The 25,001-nt window shown below is 51.3% G+C and overlaps 1 long non-coding RNA gene across 2 annotated transcripts in view; it reads left to right on the top strand.

The window, feature by feature from the left end:
• Positions 1-301: 301 nt before the first annotated feature.
• Positions 302-25,001, top strand: part of LOC141275914 (uncharacterized) — a 62,619-nt gene continuing 37,919 nt past the window's right edge. For both annotated transcript variants that reach the window (XR_012324557.1, XR_012324558.1), the window contains exons 1-3: positions 302-571; positions 1,539-1,614; positions 15,347-15,450. This is a non-coding gene — a long non-coding RNA (uncharacterized lncRNA). The remainder of the gene's footprint in view (positions 572-1,538; positions 1,615-15,346; positions 15,451-25,001) is intronic.

Below are 25,001 nucleotides of genomic sequence, written 5' to 3' on the forward strand. Positions count from 1 at the left end.
AGCTGCCCGGCCCGGCCCAGCCCGGCCCGGCCCACGATTGGACGAGCGCCGCGCTGCTAAGCCGGGCCAGCCAATCGCGGCTCCGCGTAGCCGGGCCAGCCAATCGTGGCGCCGCTTAGCCCGGCGCAGCCAACCGCAGCGTCTCTTAGTCGGGCCAGCCAATCGCAGCGCCGCCTAGCCGGTTGCTATCCGGGGCCCGGGTCCTAGGGAGGCGCGGCGGAAGGCGGTTCCTGCTTGTTTTCTGTCCCGCGGGCGGGGGCGGAGCGGGAGGCTCCGGCTGTGTGTTTAGGCAGGTAGGGCCCCGGAGGGAAGTGAAGAGTGAGGGCTGAGCCGCCTACGAGGGAGGGAGGCTGCCTCAGGGCCTTGAGCCGCAAGGTCCCACTGCGGCACGTGAGCTGACGCGAGCTGCCAGGGACTCTGGCGCCGGCGCGGGGCGCATCCCTGGGAACCCGTCCTTGGGAGCCGCTGACAGTCCAGCTCCAGGCTGCCCCAGAGCTCCACAACCCGCCAGTCTTTTCTCCTCCAGTTGTGGAAGGCAAGAAGAGGCACAGACCCATCAAGAGTGCAGCAGGTGCTGGAAAGATATCAAACGTCCGAGGTCTCTCTGTGTTCCCAGATAAATACACGTGTGAGCCTGGCTGAGTCTCTTCACAACTATGGTTCTCGATTTTTCTCATCTTTAGAATGAGAGGTCTGGGCCCCTGTCACCTCTAAGATTCTGGTTCTTATCTCAACACCTAGAGGAACATTGAGGTCTGGTTCTCCTTCTCAGGCCAAACCACTTTCCACCCGGCAGCCCAAGGGCTTTTCTTAACACATGAATGGAATCAAGTAGCCCCCCCCCCCCCCCCCCCCCCCCCCCCCCCCCCCCCCCCGCCACACTTGTCCCCTTCCCCCACCCCCACCTCTTTCCTCCCTCGAGGGCCTTTGCACTTGCTGTTCCCTTCATCCCCACCCCAGCCTCTCCCTTGGCCAACTCCTAACTCCTCCAGGTCTCAGCATAAACGTCACCCTGATCTGAATTGGTCCCACTGCCATTCCCTCTTACGGCACCCTGTGGTTTTCCATCATAGCACACACCCTAAACTGTAATTTTATAAGTTTATTTGTGTTTATTTGCTTAATGTCTCCTCCACTAGAAAGGACAGAGGCCAGTTCTGTTTTTTTTTTTTTTTTTTTGTACCACATCCCCAGTGTCTACGACAGTGCCTGCCACTCGGTAAATATTAGGTTGAATTCATTAAAAAATTATCTTCAGGAGAGTAAAGAATCATTGTACCCATTTAACAGATGAGGCTGTGGAAGCTCAGACGGGTTAAGTAACTTACCTACATTCAAATGGTCAAAAGGTGACCAAACTTATCTCTGGTCTTCGGTTTCTGTTAGGCAATTGTATTAGGAGATCATAGGCCTTCCAAGAGGTAGCAAATAAATACTAGAACAGACGGTTATAGCATTTTGGGTGCTGTGGTTTTCCTTCTGCTATCCAGGACTTTTTCCAGCCCATTGAAAGTTCCATTCACTTATTCATTCTACAGATACTTATGGAGCATCGACTATGATGAGCCCAGCAGCCCAAGGTTAAACAGGAGAGTTCCCTTCCAGAACTTACTGGTAAGTGTGAACTTTCAGACCACAAGATATAGCCTTGTCTACCAAAGCGCAGAATCTACTCTGTCCATTTAGTAAAAAAATTGGGTCATCTATTCTGATGTTTTGTTGATTTCAGTGTCTGTTCTGGTATGTAGTAGGCTTAACCTGTATTTTTAACTGGACTAAAAAAATGCATTCCCAAAGCTGGAATATATTTTTTAAAGTTTAACCTACTGTTTCTTTGGATTAGCAGTGTTGTCTGGGAACCAATCATGGTTATTTCTAAAGGAGAAAGATGCTACAGCAGGGAAAGGTACACATGGCAAGAGGCTTTTCTGGGTACCATTCCCTCAGCTGTGATCTAGAAGCTGGCTGTGCTGTCAGCTGCACCAAGGACACACGCACACCACCAGCACCACTGCCACTGCCACCACCAAATGGCTGAGTCAAAATGACATAAAAGGGAAGGGAGATGATACTCAGACCAAGTCCCAGCTCCCCCATGTAGCCACGCCATGTGATCTCTGGCAAGTCTCTGCCCTTCCAAGCCCCAGGCTCCTTATCTGGCCCCAGTGCTTTCCAGCTATGAAGCATCTGTAAAATGAACTGGCTCCATTACTTTATTCCTTTACTTATTCAGCAACATTTATTAATCATCTCCTATAGGCCAGGCACTCTGTCCAGCACTGGGACTACAATTGAGAATAAAACTAACTATGGTCTCTGTTCTCAGAGAGCTTACGCTCCAGTGGCAGATACAACCATCAATTAAATAGTCACTGATCAAACAATCACCATACACATGAATTACAAATTGAACTGAGTGCCGCCGGGTGATCACATTGGCGTGTGCACCAACCCTGAGGCAGGAAGCCTCCTGCACACTGAAGGAACCAGGGGAATCCAGCGTGGCTGGAAGAGAGCTGGGAGGATAGGAGGGCCCGAGTGGTGCAGGACCTTGAAGGACATGTTGGGGACTTCAGTCTTGATCATGAGGGCGATGGGGAACCACGGGAGGGTTTTAAGAGGAGGATTCAATGTTCCAGTTTTTATTTTGGAAATATTTCCAGCTGAGGCATGAGTTAACAGAGTGGAAGTGAGACGACAGGTTGGGAGGTGAGAGATGTTGGGAACTTGAATTAGGATGATGATGGTGGGGAGGATATGATAGTGATGGGGAAGAAGTGATGATGGTGGGGAAAAGATGATGGTGAAGAGGTGATGATGGAGGGGAAGAGACGATGATGGAGGGGAAGAGGCGATGATGGAGGGGAAGAGATGATGATGGAGGGGAAGAGATGACGGAGGGGAAGAGGCGATGACGGAGGGGAAGAGGCGATGACGGTGGGGAAGAGGCGATGATGGAGGGGAAGAGGCGATGATGGAGGGGAAGAGGCGATGATGGAGGGGAAGAGGCGATGATGGAGGGGAAGAGGTGATGTTGGTGGGGAAGAGTTGATGATGGAGGGGGAGAGGCGATGATGGAGGGGAAGAGTTGATGATGGAGGGGGAGAGGGGAGAGGCGATGACGGAGGGGAAGAGGTGATGACGGAGGGGAAGAGCAAGAAGCTGTCTAAACTGGAGAGAGTGCATCAACACTGGTCTATCTTCAAAGCCCAGTTTCTCATTTTTTTTCCATTTTCTCCCAGTAAAAAGTGTATGCGAGACTGTAAACCTCAGCCCTTTCCATACCTGACACTGCACCAGACTTGGTCTATATGTGCTTGTACTGGTTCCCATTTACTGTGGATTCTGGACACCCAACGTGGATCCCAGAGCTGAGAGTCTACAAAAATATATGTGTATCTTCTCTCACTGTCCCCCTGGCTGTGAACAAGTCCCCACACATCGTCGCCTCTGTGGGCGCTTTGGGAGGGGATGTCTGCCTTTCCCTTGAACTGACTTCCAGAGCAAGTATTGCTTCTGATGCTTTGACTTCTGTTGTGGGTAACGTCGGGAAGGGTGAGAGCCTGCAGTGTGGACTCCTTGTGGGCAGAGCCGATGGGGAAGGGTGTAGCGAGCAGGCCATTTTCCACGTTCACCCTAGGGCCCTTGTATGGACCTGATTCCTGGAGTCAGCCTTTCCCTTCTTGGGCCCATCTTGGCCCTCTGTTCATCCTTCCTGTGAGCCCCAGCAAGGCCCCTTGCCTGATTCACTTTCAGTTCCCCAGCCTCTCCCTCTCTCTGTCTCTGTCTCTGTCTCTGTCTCTGTCTCTCTCTCTCAAACACACACACACACACACACACACACACACACACACACACACACACGCGCACACACACACACACACACACACACACACACACACACAGCCTCAGGCTGTGGTGTTTCCACCCAAGAGGGAACACATCACCTGCTCCGCACGAAATGAGTCTTGTCTAAATGAGAAAATGTGCGCACATGTGTTTCCTTGACTACTTCACAAAGCTGCCCTCTAACCACCATCTTCATGGAAGCCTTCTGCTCACTCCACCTGAAAAGGTAGATCTTTGGGTAGCCAAGCCCTGAACTCCACTGGCCGGCTCCCTGGGGTGGGGATCCCAGTGAAGACCCAGTGCACTGCCTCGGGGACAGGGAGCTCCATACCAGAGAGCATCATCCCAGCTCCCCTGGCCTCCTGCCACCCAGGGCCCCCGGCAGTCCCTGTCCCAAGAGCGTCTAGGTGAGCAATGCGAATAGCTCCGGGCCCTCCCGACTGCGGTGTGTGTAGGAGGGTGAGCATCCCCTTTTCTATGAAGGCAGCACTTGTTCGGAGTTCTGAGACTCTGACAGCGTCCACTTAGCAACAGCCAGCAAGTGGGTCTGGCTCGGGTCTGTGCTGGAGAGAAAGCGGGGTGCCTGATGGGTTTGACTCTGATGAGAAAGCAGTGTACAGAAGGCTTTTTTTTTTTTTGGTAGGGGTGGAACTTTTCAACTTTATTGAGAAACGACTTATGTAAAATGAGCTACATTCAGAGTACAGTTCCATGAGTTTTAACGGTTGTATATACCCATACAAAACATTTCCATCACCACACAATGGGGTTTTAAAAAATCATTTTAGATTGTTATATAGTATTACGCTTTCTCCTGACTGGCCCTTCCCAGGCTCCATTCATTCTTTCCTTCATCCGCTCACCAGGCTAAGAGTTACCCGAAGGCAGGGTCATATCTATGCATCTGTGTATTCCCGCCTCTGAGCACAGAGCGCGTTCAGTGAATGAACCCATTTGGCGACCATTCACCCCGTGCCATGCACGGCCCTGGGGGACCCAAGGCGGGTACAGGACACTGTCCTCGTCTTCTGGAAGTCGCCATCCGGGTGGAGAGTCAGCTGTGGCAGAGCGATTGCCCAGGCTGTAACTGTAGGCCAGGGCTGTAACTGTAGGCCAGGGCTGTAACTGTAGGCCAGGGCTGGAGGTGACCCTGCAGCAGAGGAGGACTCCACCCTCAGGAGGAGCCCCTCTCCTGCTGCCTCTGCACCGGCTCCAGGCTTCACGTCTTCCACGGCCTCCCTGGGGTCCCACGGCCCACGTCGGGGGTCAGCTTTCTGCACGGGGACAGGCGCAGGTCTGACAGTGGAGTTGGATCCAGTTTCTGTCAGTCCCCTGCTGTCTGACTTGCACGTGTTCTCAAGCCTTCCTGAGCCTCGGTTTCTTCATCTACGACAATGACAGCCAACATCACAAGCCATTTCCCTGTGCCAGGCTTGGTTTTGACTTACTTGGTCCTCCCAGCACCCATGGTCTTGGTTTTACAGATAAGAAAGTGAGGCCCAGGGAGGGAGCAACCCGTCCACAGGGGCAAGAGCCGAATGGAAACCCTGGGAAGCAGCTCCCAAACGAAGCCTGACTTTGGCCCGCGCCGGCTCTCAGGCCCCCTTCCCAGGCCCCCTTGCTCTCAGCCTCTCAGGCCAGCTGCACCCAAGCAGAGCACGTCTCCTGGCATCACCGGCCTTTCAGAAACACGGGTCCCTCTGTCTCTTTCCGCAGGCCTTGACCTCAAGTCCAAGCCCAGACTCCAGGCGCGTCCTGCCGCCCCGCCCCCTGGGCTGAGCTCCCCCCTCCCCTTTCCTGGGCGCACAGCCTCAGGTCAGCGGTCAGCGGTCAGGTTCTCTGACCCGTCCCCTCTAGCACTCCCCTTTTCCCGGCCGGCCCAGCAGTCTTTCAACCTCAATTGACTCCTGCTGTTTTCTCCTCTCGGCTCCCTCACTTCCTTCGCCCCTTTCATCCCTGCCCCCACTCGGCTCCCACATCCTGCCCTGGGGCCCTCTCCCAGCGGAGAAGTCTGTCTGGCATTGTTCTCCAATTCCAACATTAGCGTTCTCAAACCTACATTTGCATTTGATGGCTCCTGTCCCAGCTAGACAGGGGCACTCTGATGCCTATATATTTAGGAGAGGAGCGCTTTCTCCCGCACAGTCTCATTTTCCACTTTGACTCCAGTGCATTCTCCGGTTCTGGCCCCGATTTACTCTGGGCCAAGAGAGTCAGGCCAGCACCTTTAGGCTATGCTGGGGCTTATAGGCTCTTGGGCGGCTTTGCCTGTAGGAGCTCCGGAGAACAGAAGTCTCACTTCCCTCGCCTCCCAGCCTTGCTCGGAACATGAAAGCTTCTTGCAAGCTCGCATCTGCAACCAGTGTTCTCTCCTCCCAGGCTCCAAGACCTGGCCTCCAGCATTCCGCAGCACAATTGCGGAGGCCAGGGACTGGGGTTTGCGGTGTCACCTCTAGCTGGGACACCCACCTGCCATGTGAACCATCTCCGGCCTCGGTTCTAGGAAAAGCCACGAGGATGGGATAAAGAAGCCTAGTCAGCCAGTATTTCCCAGGGCAGGGGTGTTCCGGCTTTTAGTTTTTCTCTGCCTCTGGGCTTCTGGGGTTCAGCCAGAATTAGAACGGCCAAGTGCCAAGCAACTGAGAGAAAGGGATCTCCTGCCAGGTCTCCAGGGGGTTCGAGGCCACTTCTTACAGAGGTTTAGGGAATTGTGGTTTGCATGGCAGGGCTTCCTGGGGTTGCATCACAACTTCAGAGTGATTTATGACTCCTGTTCCTTTGAGAAGCTCTCGACCTCCGTTTCCACCTACAGCCGAGTCCTTCCATGCAGCGACCCTACAGAACATCTCATATGTGTGGTGCGGGGGTGGGTATTGAGGCACTTGGGCTGGGGAAACAGAGGCACTTCCGGGGGCGAGGGGAGCTGGGCGGGGCGTGATCCTGGAGGCTTCTGACTCCAGGGCGCCAGCGGGCCCATCCAGGGCAGCAGCAAAGGAGACAAGAGGAAATCTTGATTCCTCCAGTTCTGTCAGGATTCAGCTAGCATTGCTGGGAAGAGTTCTGTGTTCCTGGCTCTGTGCTGGTGACTAAGGTTGATGCAAAAAACAAAACAAAACAAAAAGAAGTTGGTGCCCCTAAAACTCCAAGTATTTATGTTCTAGTGGGAAATCCATAAGTGCACCATATTATTAATAATGACTGCCCGTCGATCACTTGCTCGTGCGGGGTGTTTACATACACTGTTTCTAACTTTCACAGCAAGTTTATATTCTGGTGCCAGTCTTACAGATGGGGGAAGAAAGGCTCCTAGTAGAGGCTCCAAAATCACACGGCTGGGAAGTTGCTGAGCCAGAGTTTACACCCCTTCGCAGTTCACGGCCCGTGCTCCTTCCCCAGCACCACAGTGCAAGACGAGGCTCAGCCCAAGTGCCAAAGGGGGTGAAATAGCCATGTGCGGGGGAGCCCGGGGAGGGAGCACCCCCACCTCGCTCTGGGAACAGGAGGGGCATCCAAGGGGGCGGGCATCTCTGGAGAGAGACGCCCAGGGGGACGCAGGGAGCAGAAGCACCGAGGTGCACCAGAGAAATAGTGAGTCATCCTGTTACCGAACCAAACGTGGGGCCGCTCGCCCGGGCACAGTAAAGCCGATCTACTGACCCCAGGTTGCAGGGAGGGAAAGGGCAGCGTTTATTGCAGGTGCCAAGCAAGGAGTCGGGGACGGCTCGTGCTCCAAACACCCGAACTCCCCAAAGGGTTTCAGCAAAGCATTTTTAAAGGCCAAGTAAGGGAGGGGTGTCCCGGGGTATGTGATCTGCTCATGCACAATTCTCTAACTGGCTGATGGTGAGGTAACAGGGTGATGTCACAGGGGTTCACATCGATCCTTAGGCTCCAGGAGTCCTGGGCTCTATGTGCTCATGGTCATCAAGTAGTTAGCTTCTCCCATTTGATGGGGGGCGGGGGCGGTTTCACATCGGTAAATCAACTTGGGACATGTGCATCAGGTACTAGCAGGTTGGCCAAAAAGTTCCTCTGGGCTTTTCGTAACATCTTGCAGAAAAACCCGAACAAACTTTTTGGCCAACCCAATATTATCTAAGTCCTTCAGAGAGGACCTAAAGCAGAGGATAGGGGAGAGAGGTCTGCCCCGGGAAGCCCCCGTAGGTTACAATCCTGGAGTCTAGGATCTGAGGAGAAGAGAGTAGGGAGTAGGTTGGCACCAGAGCACAGAGGTGTCTGTAGGCATCTGGCCATGTTCTGTAGGTGTTCAGGGAACATGGAAAAAATTTGAGTAAGCTAGTGATGTGAGAACTCAAGAAGACATAGGTAAAGAGTCTTGGGATGGGGAGAGAATAAAATGACACAGGAGATTCAGGTTACTGAAATCCCAGCAAGGGGCAAAGAGATCTGGAAAAAAGTAGCCTGCGAATGGAAAGATGGTGTTAAGTATCTGAAATGATTTGGGGATGAAATGGGGGTCTGGAGCACGAGGTGAGGTGTGAGCCGGAGCTCCAGGTTTGGAGATTGTAACTTAAAAGGTGATGCTTGGGACTCCCTGGTGGCGCAGTGGTTAAGAATCCGCCTGCCAATGCAGGGGACACGGGTTCGAGCCCTAGTCCGAGAAGATCCCACGTGCCGTGGAGCAGCTAAGCCCGTGCGCCACAATTGCTGAGCCTGCGCTTGAGAGCCCACAAGCCACAACTGCTGAGCCCGTGGGCCCAGAGTCTGTGCTCCGCAACAAGAGAAGCCACCGCAATGAGAAGCCCCTGCACCGCAAAGAGTAGCCCCCGCTCCCCGGAACTAGAAAAAGCCCGTGCACAGCAACAAAAACCCAATGCAGCCAAAAAATAAAAATAGAAATAAAATAAAATAAAATTAGAAAAAAAAAAAAGGTGATGCCTGAAACCCTAGGAATGGATTTAAGCAACAGGGTAACAGAAGACAAGAGAGGCGGGGATCAAATCTAGAATCAAAGGTCAGAGGGCAAAGGTGAGACGCAAAGGAGATGGAAAAGAAGCAGTGGGAGGGGAGAAAGTAAATTCCCAGGTGGCTGCCTCAGTCAACTCTGTCTTGTCGCTGCTTGAGACTCACATACCAGATTGGGGCGTGGCTGCCAACCCTTCCCCCTGGCCTGTACTCTGAGCGTCAGCGTCCTAATTTGTAAAAGGAAACAGGGCATGAGTGTGGCATCTTACATGATGGCTGGAGAGGCAGAGCACTTCCTAGGGGCTCAGTCGATGGCAGCTCTCATGGTTATAAGTGTGGTCTGTTTACCCTATTCTCTTCCAAGGTCAGGACCTCCTCGAGATCAGGGAGCAGATCTTCGTATGTACCCCAGTTGACACTGGACACATTACAGTCACTCTTCAGATGTCTCTCGAATGCTGAGAAAGTGGGATGGATGAGGTTTTCCTGTTGCCACCCTGATCGTTTAGCCCCTGTTGGCTGTTAGTCAAGAAAGAGCTTGAGAGTCAAGAACCAGGCCCTCCGGAGGCTCTGAACACCAGCCCCTTCCTGTCCTCGGCTTCGTTTTCTCTGCCTAGAATATCAGCCTCAAGTTTCCATTGATAGGGTCGTGGGCAGAGGCCCGGGGCCAAGACAGCAGCCCTGAGACGTGGCTGGTGCCAGGCCCGGTTCTGCGTGGGGCATCGGGGACTTAGGAGGCCACCTGCGTCACTCAGACAAGGTCATGGGAAGGACCTGCTGCTTTCTAGACTCCCGTGATCTCAGGTGGTGAGGGATGGGTGGGAGAAGCTTGGAAAAGCGAGGGTACCTACCCACACCCCTCTGGTGAGGGGCGCGGTGGGGAGCAGAGGCTGGGCAGGACCGAGGCCGGGACTGTGTGGCTGCACCTGACCCCGGGGGCTTTCTTCTCAGCCGTGAGGGGAGAGTAGAGACATCCATCCCGTGGGTCTGGGGAAAGGGTTTGGGAAGGATTCCTTCCCTCTCCTCAGCACATCCTGGCGTGTCCTCGCAAAGCTGGCTCGAGGAATCTGCCCTGGGAGCTGCTGTTAAAATCTGCTCTCCACTAATGATGGGTTTTTTTTTTTTTTTTTTTTGCGGTACGCGGGCCTCTCACTGTTGTGGCCTCTCCCGTTGCGGAGCACAGGCTCCGGACGCGCAGGCTCAGCGGCCATGGCTCACGGGCCCAGCCACTCCGAGGCATGTGGGATCCTCGCGGATCGGGGCACGAACCCGTGTCCCCTGCATCGGCAGGCGGACTCTCAACCACTGCGCCACCGGGGAAGCCCTGATGATGGCTTTTTTGCCCACGTTTGTTTGAGTGAGGCGGAGGTGTGAAGGGCGCAGTGTGGAAGCCCAGCGTCCCCCTTGCTCTTGGCTGTCCCAGGCTCTGATAATGCTGGTGGCCGAGGCAGCCACTGAGCTATCAGGCCCCCGCTCCCCGAGCTGGCGGCTCGGCTTTCATCTCTGTTTGTGGCCAAGGACAGGGACAAGGGGACCAGTGCCCTGGCTGGCTAATGAGTAATGGGAGCCTTGTCTGTCTGTGGCCCTGGACATGCCCCTGGGATGACCTTGAGGTTGCTGGAGCTGGGCAGGCCAAGGCCAGGGGGCCATTTCCTCTTTATCCTCTCTGCTGCTACACACCCCGCCATGAGTCTCCCACCCCCTTCACCTAAATGCCTTGGTCTGAGTCATTTACGAAAGTTATTCCAAAGGCTTTCCTCCTCCACTCTGCTTTTATTACACAGTGGAGAATGATGGGGCAAGTCTGGTGTCCATCTGAGTCAGCAAACTGTACAGCCTCTGGTTACCTTCTTCCTCTCCCCACCCTGAGTGTTTGTGCAAATCTCCCTCTAGGGATGATGAACAAAGCCATGGAGGGGTCAGGCGCACACCTTTGTGAAGGGCTACGTCATCTTGATCTTCCTTCCTCGGGTCAGATCGCTTCCTGCCTTTCTCTCCAAGGGCCTTGAATGGCAGCCCAGTAGGAAGGCAGCGGTCTTTGCTTCCTCCACGTGTGCCTCCCGTGCCTGCCCACGTGGGAGTCTCTTCTCTGTGCCCGTGACTTACTTGCTGCTCTGGGTCCCTGGCGCAGTTACCCAAACTCTCCAAGCTGCACCAGGGGACCTGCGGCACCCCTTCCTAGGGCTAGCGGGGCTGCACAGAGGGACCTGCAGCACCCCTTCCTAGGGCTAGCGGGGAGCTGCACAGAGGGACCTGCGGCACCCCTTCCTAGGGCTAGCGGGGAGCTGCACAGAGGGACCTGCGGCACCCCTTCCTAGGGCTAGCGGGGAGCTGCACAGAGGGACCTGCGGCACCCCTTCCTAGGGCTAGCGGGGAGCTGCACAGAGGGACCTGCGGCACCCCTTCCTAGGGCTAGCGGGGAGCTGCACAGAGGGCAGATGTCAAGTGCGAACAACAACGAAAAGATAGGAATTCCCTGTTTTGGAGCCTCGTGTCTGTCCTCCTCCCCAGCAGCAGCATGAAACACAACACGTGGAAAATGTTTCCCAAAGGAATGACTGAATAAATGCATTGCTAATGGCAGCAAATATATGTGGGCATCTGTCCTCAGGGAATGAATCAGTTCATTGATTCTGAAGTGTCACTGTCTCGCAAGGAGTTGAACCAGGCACATGGAAACCATGCCCTGAAACAATTGAATTGGGCCTTAAAAAGTAGCAAGACTTTCCTATTTTATGTTGGGTTAGTTTTTAGGGAGATGAACATTTGAGAAAGAGCTCCAGCCGCTGACAGAGCGTAATTAGGTTGTAGCGTCTGTATTTTGTTAGGTGTTGGGTATATTTCTATGGGGTGGAGAAATGGATGAGTGACGGATTAGCCATCGGCGATGGGAACAGTGCTTATATGAGCTGCTGGGGCTTGGGTACTTTTCAGGGGTCTGGGTACCAGCTTGCCGTACGGTCTTTGCGATGCCTCTTACCTTCTCTTCCTCCACCTGCCTGCCCCCCAATCTGAGGCGTGAAGCGCCACAGTCCCCAATCTCCGCATCTTACAGGAGAGCTAGAAGGCGATCACAGCCTGGGACATAGGCCTTCAGCAGCCTCCCAGGCCAGTCTCCTATGAACATGATCACCTATCCTTCTGGGGCCTTTAGAGCAAGCAGAGTTGAGGGAAGGGAAGAGAAGAGGTTGACGGGGGAGACGTGAACTGGACAAGTCACCGCAGGGCAGTGAGGCCCAAGAGAGCACCTTGATCTCCCTCTCTGCTGTCCTGTCTCCAGGCAGCACCCACTCTGCCTTCCTGCACAGTTAGGCTCTCCTAGGGACGGGGCCTGGCAACACAGAGGAGAGGCAGGCAAAACGCTGGTGGATTAACTGGCAAAGCTCTTTCTCATCCCCTGCTTTAAAGCAGCTGTTTCTTCAGGAAGTTCCGACAGGCCCCTCAGAGTTGTGACGGGGCCTGTGGCTGGTGGGGCTCTGGGCTGCCTCAGCCGGGGGCTGCACTTTCTCAGCTGGGAGCCGGAACTTTGTGACGCATCCTGCGAGGAATTCCAGGAGGGCTGGTGACTGGCTCTGGAGCTTAGAACAGCTGCTTGGTGATGGCAGAAGTTCCAATCTCACTTCCTCCAGGAAGCCTTCTGGGATTGCCCAGCCAGGTGCTCCCTTCCCAAGTCCTGTAGAGCTTTTCTGGGGACACTTAAGACTCTCTTTTGTAGTCCCATGCTTGCGTCGTTGTTTTCTCCCTTTACTAGTCTGGGAGCTGTTAACAGGAATGATCCTGATCTCATTTTTCTTGCATTGGTTGAGTGTCTATAAATACTGTTGACTCAATGAAGAAATAAATGGCCATGTCGCCTGTGCTGGCCTTCTCACCTCTCCAAGTTATTTCCAGGAGAAAGGAGGCAAAGTTTAAAGCGCCTTCAATACCTATTTTGGCCGCCTGTGATGACGGTGCAGGCAGGATGAGGGTGCAGTGCCCCAGGGGAGGGAAGTCCAGGAAGTAAAGTAATGGGCAGACAGTTTAGCGGAATGGAATTCACGTGGGTGCTAACCCTTGGGTCCCATTTTCTGGTTTCCTGGCCTGCCCTGTTTGTAAGGTCACGGTGCCTTGCTCTGTGAAATACTAGCTTGAACAAACCTGCCTTTTTACAGCCCCATTTTGGGCTTCAAAGAGTGAGCCCCTCGTTAAGTTTCAAGAGGCAGGCTAGCAAGGTGGGTGGGACCTCAGGTTCTAGAACCCACTTCCTAGATTCACCACTAAGTGGCTGTGGAAACTTAAGCAGGTTACTTAACCTCTCTGTGCATATGCAAAGGAGGAAAAGAATAGGAGCTGCCTCCTAGCATACGGAGGATTGAAGGACTGAGCAGGTGGAAGGCTCTTAGAACGGTGCCCGGCGGTGCTCGCCTGCCCTGACGGAAGCATCGGCGTTGAGAACAGCACCTTTCGATCCTAAGTTACTGAGGTCCTGCTTCCCAACAAGCCACGCTGATATACCTGTTAATGGAGAAACTTTTTCTGGGTCTTCCCTGAATGCAAGATGCACTGGACATCCACTCCCCACCACCATCAGCGCCTCCTGACCTTTATCTCCTGTGACCCCTGACCCCGACCGGGTCAGAATGTGGAGGCTCAGCCCAGGGGAAAGACGGGCTGACCCTGGGTCAGCCTAGACAAACACCTGCCTTCCGGGGAGGCCAGATGACAGCATTCCTGAGGCCTGAGTGGGCTACACTACGTGTCAGCAGCAATCCTGTCTGCTCACTGCCTAGGACCCCTTCATCAGGTGGCCGGGCATCCCAGCAAACTCCCCAAGGCCATCTGGCTCGGTTAGAAGAGCTTCAGGGGCCTTGGCGCACACATTCTCGAGCCTGGAGTTAGAACGCATACCTGGCTGTGTTCAGTGCCAGGTCTGGTTGTAAGCTCCCCCTTCCAGAGAACAGGCGAAGGAAAGGGAGCTCATGCCCAGGGGCAGGTTGAGTCCGTGGTCAGGACCGTCGCAAACTCTTCTTTAAAAGAGGCAGTTTGGGGTGGGAGATTGGGATTGGCATATATACACTATTGATACTATGTATAAAATAGATAACTAATGAGAACCTACTGTGTAGCTCAGGGAACTCTACTCACTGCTCTGTGGTGACCTAAATGGGAAGAAAATCCAAAAAAGAGGGGATATATATACACGTATAGCTGATTCATTTTGCTGTACAGTAGAAACTAACACAACATTGTAAAGCAACTATACTCCAATAAAAATTAATTTAAAAGAATAAAATAAAATAGGCAGTTTTAGGGTCGATGCACAGAACGATTTCAGAAAGGAAATCCAGTGGAGCAGTTGACGAAGACCTGGGTGGGAGGTAAGACTTCGAACGCCAGCTGGTGAGAAAGCCACGTCCTAGTAGAATTGCAGCATTTGTTTCATGGCCAGGCAGGTGTTAGGTGCGGTGCACAGCACAGCCCTCTGAGGTGTGCTTGAGGAAACAGACTCAGACAGCGGCCGTCACACGACTTGTAAGTGGGGAGGTTTGAACCCCCGTCTCCTGGCTTCTGGCCCACTTCTTAGTCCATTGTTCACATCTGTTCATCCTGGAAGGGACCCTGGAGCTAGTCCTGCCCATTAACCTAGCAGGATGCCTCCCCAGCAAGAGTTCTGTACAATCCACCCCCCTCCCCCCACCCCACCCCTCCCCCACCGTGGAGATGCATGAGGAATGGTCAAGGCTCTGAGGCATCGTGCAGTAGAGACCCACGTGTCCTGGTAAATGGAAGCACAGGGTGAGGAAGGAATTGCCTGAGGGCCACCAGCCAGTTAGTGGCAGAACTGGGATGACAACCCAGTCTTCCTGACCCTCAGCTACATTTTTCTGCCACGCCTGGCTGACGATGTTCCTTGACTTGGTATAGACGCAGTGGGGACCCAGAGTGAGGAAAGACGGAGACTTCACCTCTGGCTGGACACAGGTCAGGAAAAGGTCTCAGGAATATTTACATTCAACAGATCAGCAAAAGTCCATCTTCAAGGGTAGTAGGATATCCAGCTGCTGACGAGGGGTGAGATCAAAGCCTGGGCTGTGGGCTGGATGATTCTAGGAAGGATTTCTGAGAGACGGAAGTGTGGAGACAGATTTTGAGAGGCTGAATCACGTGTATTTCTTTATTTTTTTGTTTTAGTATTTTTTTAATTGAAGTATAAGATGTATTCATTTCTGCTCTACAGCAAAATGATCCAGTTATACATATATATAAATCTTTTAATATTCTTTTCCATTATGGTTTATCATAGGATATTGAATACAGTTCCCTGTGCTGTACAGTTGGACTTTGTTGTTAATCCATTTTGTATATAAAAGCCTACATCTGCTCCCACTCCATCCCTCCCCCAAGCCCCTGCCCCCTTGGCAACCACCAATCTGTTCTCTACATCCTTGCTGAGTCACTTTTAAAGGGAAAATAATTAAATGTCGAATGTGAAAATCTTATTTTATTCATTTAAGAAAACGATTTTGCACAGGTATGACGCCTATAAAGATTAGCTGACCCCCCCCAAAGTGCCTTTCCCTCTTGCCTCCAGATGTGCTAATTGAATATCTTACATGAACCACCACGATCCACCCACCACGATCCACCCACCACGGTCCACCCACCACGGTCCACCCTGACACCTTCTGCTCCAAGGTAAGGCAGCAGGCATTCGGGGGCAACAACAGTACACCTGGAATAGGAAAAATCCATGTTTGAGCCCTGGCTTTGTGATTTGGGGTCCTTCCCTTTATCTTTCTGGGTCTAAGTTTTCTTAATAAAAAAAGAGAGGATTAAACCCAAACATGGGTCCACAGGCAGACAGCATCAGCATCACCTGGGTTAATGAAAGGGACAGCTTCCTGGGCCCTACACAAGAAGTACTGCAGCAGAACTTCCAGGGCCCATGATTTCAACAAAGGCACTAAGTACTTCTGATGTGGAATCAGGCTTAGGAACATTGGACTAAATTATTTTTGAGCGCTTCCAGCTCTCAAATGAGTTGCTTACGCTTACAGAATATCAACATTCTTGTCATAAAATTAGATACTAATATGCACCTCCAAGTCATATATATTATATCAACATATTGAGGACTTCATCAACTCTAAAACCACCTACAAATAATATCAATATTTGTAGAAAACAATTTTGATGTACAAAAACTCACTTCATAGGGAAAATATAGAAAGCTCACACCCAAGTCTGTGGGAATCTCCTGCACGGTATGTGCATGAGACCTTAAAATCGAGCTGGTCTCAAGCACGACTATGAAACACATGAAATTTTTACTTGGTCATGGTTTTTTTTATATATAAATTTATTTATTTATTTTTGGCTATGTTGGGTCTTCGTTGCTGTGCGCGGGCTTTTTCTAGTTGTGGCGAGCAGGGGCTTCCCTTGTTGCGGTGCACGGGCTCTAGGCACGCGGGCTTCAGTAGTTGTGGCACGTGGGCTCAGTAGTTGTGGCTCGCGGGCTCTAGAGTGCAGGCTCAGTAGTTGTGGCACATGGGCTTAGTTGCTCCGCCGCATGTGGGATCTTCCTGGACCAGGGCTCGAACCCGTGTCCCCTGCATTGGCAGGCGGACTCTTAACCACTGCGCCACCAGGGAAGCCCCACTTGGTCATGTTTTTAACCTTTTGGAACTTTTCCAGCTCCCGTTAATCTCCCTTTACTTTTCTGGATTATCCAGAGAGAAAGCTGCAGAAGTGGTTTACACAAAGTCAGCGTTTCCCAAAGTGTGTCCTGTGGAACACTAACAGGTGTTAGGGAAAGAATGGGGGAGGCTTCTGGGTCAACTGCATTTGGGAAACGCTGTGCTGACCAAGTTTTATCAAGAATTTCGAGAGCCTTTACCACGCTAATATTAACAGTAAATCTGCAAGAAAGCAAAAAGTGTGATTAGCGTTGCCACGCATATTTGATCAGGGAGACCCTTTATCGAGGGCCATCTCTCAGGACCAGGATAATTTTGCATTAAGGTCCCAGCCCTTTGGGCTCATTCCTCTGAGGTGTCCTTCCTTTTCAAATTAGGACAGCTGGGAAAGCAAGGCTCAAATCAAAGTGAACTAAAACCTGGCTGTGGGTCACCAGGGGACCATTTAACAAATGTGAATCCCTGCTCTCCACCCCCGGCAGACTGCGTCAGTGCGCAACCAGCCCCAGATCATCTTTGGACCAGTGATTGGGAATCCTCCAAGGAATGAATCACTTCAGGCATCTAAGTGGGAGGAATGCGTTTGGGTGTAGAGGGTAGAGAGGGAGGAAGACTGGTTGGTCCTCCAGCATTCCTTAAATTGCATCAGGCTGTCAGGGCATCAGCTCTCTCTTGTGAAGCTGGACCCTCCCCACAGGATGGGAGGAGGCTTCTCAAATGTTCTCAAATGTACCTGAAATCTGGAGACTTGGACTGTTGTTCAGATGTGATCATAGCCTCCCTGTGTGACCATGGACCAGTCCCATAACCTCTCCGAGTTTCAATTTTCTCTTTGCAAATTGGCAGTGTTCATAGACACCTTGGGCCCTTTATGGAGACATGGTGGAAACCAAGGAGGCTAGGTAGACAACAAGGATTCACTGTAGAGCACAGGGAACTATATTCCATATCTTCTAATAACCTATAATGGGAAAGAATCTGCAGCTGTACACCTGAAACTAACACAATAGTGTAAATCAACTATAGTTTAATTAAAAAAAAAAACAACGAGGCAACAGACAAGGCTGGGTTTCTGGCTTTTCCAAAAGCAACAGCAAGTCAGGCTATTATGATTATTAATCCAGATTTAATGTCTGTTAAAAACTAGCACTTAAGGTGCTAAGAGACACAACCCTCTTAGTTTCCTCCGAAGAACCTTTGCATACAGTTTGAAATAGTGAATCAACATTGTATTTTTAAATAAATATATTAAGGAAAGGATCAGTGAAACAAGCAGGTCTGTACCGGGCAAGACAGGGCAGGGACTGGCACAACTGTCCTGATCACTCAGCCCCAGGCATCCCCGATTTGGGGTGGGGATTATCTAGAAAATCGCCTCAGCTGTCCACTTCATTTTCGGTGCTTGCTCAATGGACCACTGTCACATACATTTTTTTAAAACCTTCCAGCCTGCCACTAAGATTGGGGGTTATGTCGACAGTCCACAAACCTGGACGTGTGGAAAGAATTTCACTTTTTTTATTTTTATTTTTTAAAGAATTTTTGATGTGGACCATTTTTTTTAAGTCTTTATTGAATTTGTCACAATACTGCTTCTGTTTTATGTTTTGGTTTTTGGGCCCCAAGGCATGTGGGATCTTAGCTCCCTGACCAGGGATCGAACCCACACCCCCTGCATTGGAAGGCGAAGTCTTAACCACTGGACCACCAGGGAAGTCCCAAATTTCATTTTTTAAAAAATACATGATGTCCACTGGATTAAACTAATTGGGGCAAGACCATGCCTCTCAAAGAAAGTGAGACTGGTTATGAAAGCACTGTTTACCAAATACCCATCATGTGCCAGGTCTCAAACTAGCTCCTTTTGTAAGTGTCATCTCATTTAATCCTCAGATCCGTTTAATTACTTTAAAGTAGATGGGGGATAAACAACAAGGTCCTATGGTATAGCACAGAGAACTGTATTCAATATCCTATGATAAACCATAATGGAAAAGAATATACAAAATAATATATGTATATATGTATAACTGAATCACTTTGCTATACAGCAGAAATTAACACGTAGGTCAACTATACTTCAGTAAAACAGTATTAAAACTGGAAAAAATTAAGTAGATAGGTAAGGAACTGGAGATGTTAAAAAAACAACCAATTAACAAAAAAAGCAAAAAACACAACCTGCCCGAAGACCACAGTTGGTGGATTTGAAGACCAGTGTTTCCAATGCCTGTTGCTACTTTCCTTCCTAGCTCCTTCCTTCCAAAATGGGAATCTTTTAAACTTAGAAGTCTCAAGGAGGCATAAGATCTATTCTCCTTTCATATTTCATATGAAGACAACACAGGACATAGAAAATTCTTAATTCTAACCATGCAAGAGTAGAGCTCAGGGGGCTTCCCTGGTGGCGCCGTGGTTGAGAGTCCACCTGCTGATGCAGGGGACACGGGTTCGTGCCCCAGTCCGGGAAGATCCCACATGCCGCAGAGCGGCTGGGCCCGTGAGCCATGGCCGCTGAGCCTGCGCGTCCGGAGCCTGTGCTCTGCAACGGGAGAGGCCACAACAGTGAGAGGCCCGCGCGCGTGTACCGCAAAAAAAAAAAAAAAAAAGAGTTAACTCTCCTACACTGGGGTTTTCAAAAAAAGAGGATTCACCATTGCAGATCCAGCACGAGGGCATGCCTGGATGGTGGCCCGGCACCTCTTTAGAGAGGGGCTGTGAGCTGTGCAAGATACAGATGAAGTGGGAAATTATACCCCATCCTAATGGTTGGGCCTCAGTGTTCTCCCCCTGTGAAAGGGGAGTGAGAATAACTTACTCACCTGAAGTCGGAGGTGATCTTCCGGCCCAGGCAGGGAGGCTGCACTTCCGAAGGATGGATGCCTGGAGAGCTTCCATTTCCCCATTTGAATGGGCTCCCCCCTGCTCTCCCCTGAAAGGAACTTCGAGCAGGACAGTGTCTTTCTTCCCTTGTGGGTCCACTTAACCCTGAATAGAAGCCGGGCATCCTGCCTTCCAGCCCAAGCTAGTCCGGACCTGGCACATCCCCACCTTGTAGGACACTGTAAGCCTACGTGTGTACGATCTTTCAAAACCATCCTTCCCACAGTCTGTGGGATGTTCAGAGGGCCTGGCACCCAGGGAGAAGGGGCAGGCAAACCGCCAGCCCAAATACCTTTCCCGAGGAGGCCCTGGGGAGGAGAACCCATCAGTGGGACGGCACGCGCCACTCAGGGAGGCAGGGGCTGGAGGGGCCGGGCCAGATTCAGGACAATAACAGGAAAGTCTGCACGTAGCTACCAGCCCAGGCAGGGATGTGTTCACCTGGAAACTCGGTGCCCCCAAGAATGGCTGCAGCTGTGGGGTTTGCCCCTCGGGGTCCCAAGCTCCCGGCCAGGTGGTAGGAGACTGCCCCTGCTGGAGCAGGCGCTGCAGGTCTTGCCCTGGGAGGAGAGTGGGGCGCTGAGGGCCAAGATGGTACCAGGGAGCCGCAGTCCCTGTGCCCCTGGCACCCGGCGCCTCCGGGCACAGATTTCTTATCCACAGCTTCCGGAGGTTGCTCTCAGCCAGGCCTCGATGTCTCTCCCGGTCCTGGCGTTCCTCGGCACCCAGGGCTTTGTGCAGTGACAGCCTCCTCTCCTGACTCAGACCCAGCTGAGCCTCCTAAGGCTGTGACTCTAGTGAGCCCGGGGGTCGGGACCGCCGTGTGTCCCTCCCGTCTCGGCTTTAGTTGGCTGCGTGTTTTGAGAAAACCACCTGACCTGCTGTACCTTGGATCCCCCAGCTCCATCTAAACACCTGGCTTATGAAAAGCAAAGGTGGGGACTCCCTGGCGATCCAGTGGTTAAGCTCCTCGCTTCCACTGCAGGGGGCACGCGCTCGATCCCTGGTCGGGGAGCTAAGATCCCACATGCTGTGCGATGGTGCAGCCAAAAAAAATTTAAAAATAAATAAAGTGTATAATTCAGTGGTTTAAAAAAAAAAGCAGAGGTGGACCTAGAGATTCTGCCAGTCCTGGCCATTGAGGAATGAGAAAACTGGTCTCTCAAAGATGGAAAAATAATTATTCAGGACAAAGTGGAGCTAGGTCTGCTAGTGTCTCTAGTAGCTATTACCTGCTTCTTCCTTAGAATCGCAGTCTGTAACCTAAACAGAAGGATGACATTTATCGACTTCCCTTGTGGCCAGTAGAGTTTAGGGGAAGTGTAGTGGGCAAGTTCCTGGAAGTGTCTTTAAAGGGAAGAAGTGCGTCCCTCTTCACTGCTTCCTTGTTTCGGCAGGTGGGCTGCCGGCCTGAGAGCTGGAGCTCAGCAGTCATTCTGAGCCATGAGGTAGCAGCCAAGCTCTGAGAATAACAGACCACATAGAAGGATCCTAGGTCCCTGATGACCTTAGGAAGCCTCCCTGGCACTCCTGCACTAACGCCTCCAGACTTCTATTGGAGGGAGAAGTAACTTTCCATCTTGTTTAAGCCAATACTATTTCTGTCACTTGCAGTCAAAGCTAAAACTAATTGTACCAAGAAGACAGTACGTGGTTCATTTGGAAGAAATAGCCAGTTCTAGAGATCTGCTCCATTAGGAGAGCTTATAGTTTAATTTGCGTAGAAGAAAGGATCTCGTCATCTTGGAAGAGGCGGTCTCTTGCCTACAGCTCAAGGCCAGGGTCTAGAACCTTAAAGAAAAATTTCAAAAGGGGAGCTCTGTTTTTATTGATTGGAAAATAAAAAGAAATGCCTTTTTGGGAAGGTCACTGCCCCAAAGGAGCTGACTAGGTAACGTTAACCTATGTGTCACACTTAGGATTGGGAAGGCGAGGAGGGGAGCCTTACAGCACATACATCCACAGCTGGGTGTGAAGTAGCATCTTTGTGTGGCCGGCAGGGGGGCAGGGATAAGAGCCCTTAGGAGTGGAAGGAGGATGTGGGTGGAAGTAGTCCAGACAGTGAAGTCACACACGGCCCATTGCATTATAGTCATTTATGCATTTACTCTGGTTTATTAAGCAGCTATTAAGTTCAAGGCAAAAGAGGACACAATGATCAGACACAGACCCTGTCCATATGCAGCTTATGAAGCCTGGTAGGGAAGGTAGGATGTAGCTTACCTGTGAACACGAGATACAGTGATACACACCTGGGCAGGGGCTGGATCAGGTGCTGTGGGTGTGCAGAGCATGAGGAGGTCCCTGCCAGGCGTGTTTCAGGGAAGCTTTGTTGGGAGTGGGCTTTGTCTGCGGTCTTGCAGGGTGGGTCAGGTTTGGACGTGCAGGCCCGGTGGGGACAGAGAGTGCCTTCTCCCGGGTCTGCCTTTCTCCAGACCACTGGTAAGATGTCCACTTCCTGGCAGTGTGATGACTAACCAGCCCCTGCCAAGGCTGTGGATACCGTAGCTGTTCGCTGCGGGCAGGAGTGTGTTCTGTATAAGATGCAGGTGGCTTGGGGATGTCGTTATGGTCCAAAGCTGAAAGAGGAAGGACCAGGCCAGCCCTTGGTTTCTGAGGTAGATACACTTCGACGGCCATCTCAGCTCAGTTCCTCGAGCTCCTCAGGACTGGAGGCTTGGATTGAGATGGCCCCGCCAGCTGTGGCCAGGCCTCAGAGGCGGGCCTTAGGAGAAGCCTAGGGAGGTGGTTGTGAGGGGGCCGGGAGCCGGGCCTCCCCCGAGCCCATCATTCCATCTCCAGGGCCCTGGAACCACGGTCTGGCGTAGGACTGGTGTCCAAGCTTAGGGACACGGGAAACACCAAAGCAGATAAGTGCCCGGGAGAGGCCGTAAGAGGGCCAGGTCCCCTGGCCCTGGAGGCCATAGGAACCGATGGCCAGGCTGTCGGGGACACTGCAGGCAAACCATGAGGAGGACCCCTGGCGCTCGGGGCTTCGTGGTGCATAGATGTGCTGGCCGCGGGAGGAGTGGCTTCCCATAGTTCCAGTGTTCTGTTCTGTTATTTTTTCTTCTCCTCCCTTCTCCTCTCCTTCCCTTTCCTTTCGAGGATGAATCAGCACAGACCCACGAAGATTCACCACCGCCATGCCCAGGACGCACACCTCCATGCCCAGGGTCCGCGCTCAGACACGACCATACCCAGGGGAGCTGGCTCTTTCATCTTTGTCTTTAGTTTTATGAGTACCTGGAGGCAGAGGGGTTGAGGGAGGGGCGGTGATCAGTAAGGAAAGCAGAAATGCTTTTGCCTCTCTTCGCAAGAATAATGGGAGAAAAAAACTAGACCTCAAAAGGTGAGGTGTTTGTTGCCCCGGAGTAGAGCGTGTCCGGGCGTGGGGAGTGAGGGCACATTTTACTGTTCGTCTTTGAGACCTTTGCCCGGAACCAGGAAGTTTGTTTGGCCCACTTTACCTGCCGGGGTCACTTTGTATCTACCTGGAGGCACAATCTGCCGTCTGTAATATCAGGGTCCGTTGCCGTGGAGACCGTGACGTTAGCACATCAGCCTTCTGGCTGGAGGAAGGGAACAGTCTGCCGCGACGGGGCCCCGTGTACAAATAAATACATTCCAAAGCAACAGGTGAGCCTCAGAGAAGCCAGGTCTCTGGTTTCCACTGAAATGTTTCTGACATTAAACAAACATCGGAGGAAACACAAGCATCTGTCTAGAAGCGAAGCCTGGAGCTCATGAATTCCAGGGCTGCGCCAGGGCCCCTGCATCTGATTTCCTGTGTGGGCTGAGACCACTGGCTCAACCTCTCTGTGTCTTGGTGAACTGGCTGTCTCTCCTTCCTGGCTTCCACCCTCAGCCCCGGCCTCTTGGTGAGCTTAGGGGGGCAGATGCAATTGGAAAGTAGAAGGAAGTGTTTCATTCCACGGTGGCACTAGGCAGAAGTGGGCAGGAGAGATGATCACCCTGCCAGGGCTCATAACATCCTCTCTCCCAGCAAAATACCACCATTGGTTAACCCCTTCCCATCTGCAGTTATTTCACTATACTAATGTGGGAAAAAGTCCACAGGACGTGGTACCTCTTAGGAGGATCTGTGTCTTAAGGGCAATTTCAGCTCTTGTTGGGGAACCTGGCACGTGAAATAGTGCATCAAGTCTGTGCGTTCGGCTTCACTGTGTGCTGGATACGTGGTTCAGTTCCTAAGCAAGATACACTCTCTGAGCTTACTCGTAGCTAGCTTGAACGTGGGGACCCATCATCTCCCGCAAAGCTCAAGTCACTGATAACGCATCCTAAATTTCCAACCTTCTTCTTGGTACAGACAGGCTGAAATACCAGTGTAAATAGTTTGGTTTACTTTGAAATTCAAATATACAACTAGCTTATGCTCATCTCTAAGTCATAACTGAGCACTAACATTGCTTTGCATATAACAAGCAACTACTGAATGAATGAATTAGGGTTAACATTCATAATCTGGGTGCAGTGGTCCGTGTGTGTGTGTGTCCGTGTGTACACAGATGAATATTTAATCCTAATGTTTTAGAGCCAGAAGGGACTTTAGAATCATTTGTTCCAGCATCTTATTTTGCGCAGGGTGGGCCTGGGACTCGGATTGATGCAATGACCTTCCCCAAGTTGCAGCTAAAAGCACAGTCAGACTAACCTCCGAGACCACAGAGTCTTAGACCCGACACCATAAGACTCCTAGAAGAAAACATAGGCAGTAAGCTCTTTGACATCAGTCTTAGCAGTATATTTCTTCAACTTGTCTTCTCAGGCAAGGGCAGCAAAAGCAAACATAAAAATCTTCTGCACAGTGAAGGAAATCATTAACAACCTACTGAATGGGAGAAGGTATTTGCAAACAATATAACCAATAAGGGGTTAATATCCAAAGTTATTTATAAGCACTCAACTCAATATCAAAAAAAAAATCTAATTACAAAACGGGCAGAGGATCTGAACATTTTTCCAAAGAAGATATACAAATGGCAAAGAGACACATGAAAAGATGGTCAGCACCACTAATCATCAGGGAAATGCAAATCAAAACCGCAGTGAGATGCCACCTCCTACCTGTCAGAATGCCTGTTATCAAGAGGACAAGAAATAACAAGTGTTGGTGAGGGTGCAGAGAAAAGGGAGCCCTCCTACACTGTCGGTGGGCGTGAATGGGTGCAGCCAGTGTGGAAAACAGTATGGAGGTTCCTCAAAAAATTAAAAATAGAACTACTATATGATCCAGCAATTCCGTTTCTGAGTATTTATGCGAAGAAAATGAAAACACTAATTTGAAAAGATACACGCACCCCTAGGTTCACTGCAGCGCTATTTACAATAGCCAAGACGTGGACCAAAGATATGGACACCAAAGTGTCCATCCGTAGATGAATGAAGAAGATGTGGTATATGTTTATACAGTGGAATATTACTCAACCACAAAAAAGAACGACATCTTGCCATTTGCGACAACATGCATGGACCTAGAGGGTATTGTGCTAAGTGAAATAAGTCGGAGAAAGACAAATACCATATGATTTCACTTATATAGGGAATCTTAAAAAGAAAAGAAACCAAAGGAGCAAACACACACAAAAAGGCAGAAACAGACTCATAGATACAGAGAACAAATGGGTGATTGCCAGAGGGAAG

The sequence above is a fragment of the Tursiops truncatus genome, chromosome 11 (assembly GCF_011762595.2).
Source record: "Tursiops truncatus isolate mTurTru1 chromosome 11, mTurTru1.mat.Y, whole genome shotgun sequence".
Classification (NCBI taxonomy): domain Eukaryota; kingdom Metazoa; phylum Chordata; class Mammalia; order Artiodactyla; family Delphinidae; genus Tursiops; species Tursiops truncatus.